At 42.1% G+C, this 2,847-nt stretch overlaps 1 pseudogene; it reads right to left on the minus strand.

Moving 5' to 3' along the window:
• Positions 1–1,401: 1,401 nt before the first annotated feature.
• Positions 1,402–1,812, minus strand: LOC112131745 (cytochrome c oxidase subunit 7B, mitochondrial-like; annotated as a pseudogene).
• Positions 1,813–2,847: the final 1,035 nt, after the last annotated feature.

A 2,847-nucleotide genomic window follows, 5' to 3' on the forward strand; every position in this document is an offset into this window, starting at 1 on the left:
CCCTGGCCTTGATCTCCTGACCTTGTGATCAGCCCACCTCGACCTCCCAAAGTGCTGGGATTACAGGCATGAGCCACCACACCCGGCCCAACTTAACCATTTTTAAGTGTGCAATGCAGTAGCCTTATGTTGTTGTGCAATATATCTCCAGAACGTTTTCATCTTTTATTTCTATTTATTTATTTATTTATTTATTTATTATTTTGAGACACGATCTCGTTGTCACCCAGGATGGAATGCAGTGGTGCAATTATAGGTCTCTGCAACTTCAAACTCTTGCGCTCAATCAATCCTCCTGCCTCAGCCTCCCAAGTAGCTGAGGACTACAGGTGTGCACTACTGTGCTGGGTTAATTTTTTTTTTTTTTTTTTTTTGTAGAGAGAGAGTCTTGCTTTGTTGCCTAAGCTGTTCTTAAACTCCTAGCTTCAAGCAATCCTCCCACCTCGGCCTCCCAAAGTGCTGGGATTACAGGCGTGAGCCACCACTTGGCCCAACTTTATCTTTTAAAACTTGAACATCTATGCCCATGAAACAACTACTCTCCATTTCCTCCTCTCCCTAGTTTCTGGTGACCACCATTTGATTTGCTGTTTCTGTGAATTTGACTACTTTAGATACCTCATATAAGTGGAAGCATACAGTATTTGTATTTTTGTGACTGGCTTATTCCACTTAGCATGATGTCCTCAAGGTTCTTCCATGTTATAGCACGTAACAGAATTCCTTTCCTTTTTAAGGCTGAGTAATACTCCCTTATTTGTATACACCACATTTTGTTTATCCACTCATCTGTTGATGGATATTTAGGCTGCTTCTGCATGTTGGCTATTGTGAATAATACTGCTATAAATCAAATAGCAAATATCTCTTAAAGTGCAATGTGCAAATATCTCTTAAAGACCCTATTCTCAATTCTTTTGGATATATGTCCAGAAATGCATATGGCAATTCTATTTTTATTTTTCTGAGAACCCATCAGATTGTTTTTGGTAGTAGCTACACCATTTTGCATTGCACAAAAGCTCCAGTTTCTGTGCATCCTCTTTAACACTTGTGATTTTCTGCTTTTTTGATAGTAGACATCCTAATGGGTGTAAGATAATATTTCCTTGTGATTTTGATTTGCATTTCTCTAATGATGATCAGCAATGTTGAGCATTTTTTGTTTTGTTTTGTTTTTGTTTTTGTTTTGAGACACAGTCTCACTCTGTCACTCAGGCTGGAGTACAGTGTTGCGATCTTGGCTCACTGAAACCTCTGCCTCCTGAGTTCAAGCTATTCTATGCCTGTGCCTCCCAAGTAGCTGACATTACAGGTGCCTGCCACTATGCCCAGCTAAGTTTTGTATTTTTTTTTGAAGGTTTCAAAATGTACTTTATTTCTTCAATAATGCCATAACTTAATGGGTACACAGTGTTTTAACTTGGTATCAATTATGAGCTGTTTTTTAAACAATTCATTATTATACCAGCTGGGATGATTACTGATCTCTCCATTCCTTTGGGGTGACTCTGCCAGCAGGGTCCAGGTTCCATTCTATTCTGATTTGTGTTGCTACATATGTCCATATAGCAATACAGAAAGTGGCTCCACTATCTAATACAGCATTATCGTATTGTCATGAAAATCAGGTGAACTTTTCTGGTGGCTCTGCCTTGCCATTGTTTGCTGAATGCTTTGATCTTGGAGATGACTTAGTGCATTTTTTGACCAGTGAAACATCATGAAGGTGAAGATCGAACTGTGGGAATGCAGCTGCTGCTTTGGTGCAAATTCCAATTTTTGTATTTTTAATAAAGATGGGGTTTTGCCACGTTGGCCAGGCTGGTCTCGAGCCACTGACCTCAAGTGATCCACCACGCCTTGGCCTCCCAAAATGTTGGAATTACAGGCATGAGCCACCGCACCCAGCCTAAGCATCTTTTCTTACGCTTTTTATACATTTCTGTATCATCTTTAGAAAAATGTCTAGTCCAGCCTTTCGCTCACTTGTTTGCTGTTGTTGAGGTCTCTATTGTTTTTCTAGTTTCTATTTCACTAATTCCAGCTTTGACTTTTATGTCCTTCCTTCTGCTTGCCTTAAGCACAGTTTGCTCTTTTTTTTCCCCAGGCTATTGATTTGAGATCATTTTTTTAAGTCCACTGATATTCAAGGTAATTACTGATAGGTAAGGATTACCACTGTCATTTAAAAAATTGTTTTCCTGGCTGGGCGCGGTGGCTCACGCCTGTGATCCCAGCAATTTGGGAGGCCGAGGTGGGTGGATCACCTGAGGTCAGGAGTTCAAGACCAGCCTGACCAACATGAAGAAACCCCATCTCTACTAAAAATACAAAATTAGCCAGGTGTGGTGGCACCTGCCTGTAACCCCAGCTATTCAGGAGGCTGAGGTAGGAGAATCACTTGAAATCAGTGGGGGGAGGTTGTCGTGAGCCAAGATCATGCCATTGCACTCCAGCCTGGGCAACGAGTGAAACTTCATCTCAAAAAAAAAAAAAAAAGTTTTCCAGATGGGCACAGTGGCTCATGCCTGTAATTCCAGCATTTTGGGAGGCCGAGGTGGGCAGATCACTTGAGGCCAGGAGTTTGAGACCAGCCTGGCCAACATGGTGAAATCCTGTCTCTACTAAAAATACAAAAACTAGTCCCACGAGGTGGTGCACACCTGTGGTCCCAGCTACCCGGGAGGCTGAGGCACGAGGATTGCTTGAACCCAGGAAGCAGAGGTCGCAGTGAGCCAAGATTGCACCACTGCCCTCCACCAGCCTGGGTGACAGAGTGAGATGGTGTCTCAAAAAAAAATTGTTTTCTGGTTGTTTCATAGATCCTTTGTTCCTTTCTTCCCC

This window comes from Pongo abelii, chromosome 12 (assembly GCF_028885655.2).
Source record: "Pongo abelii isolate AG06213 chromosome 12, NHGRI_mPonAbe1-v2.0_pri, whole genome shotgun sequence".
NCBI classification, from domain to species: domain Eukaryota; kingdom Metazoa; phylum Chordata; class Mammalia; order Primates; family Hominidae; genus Pongo; species Pongo abelii.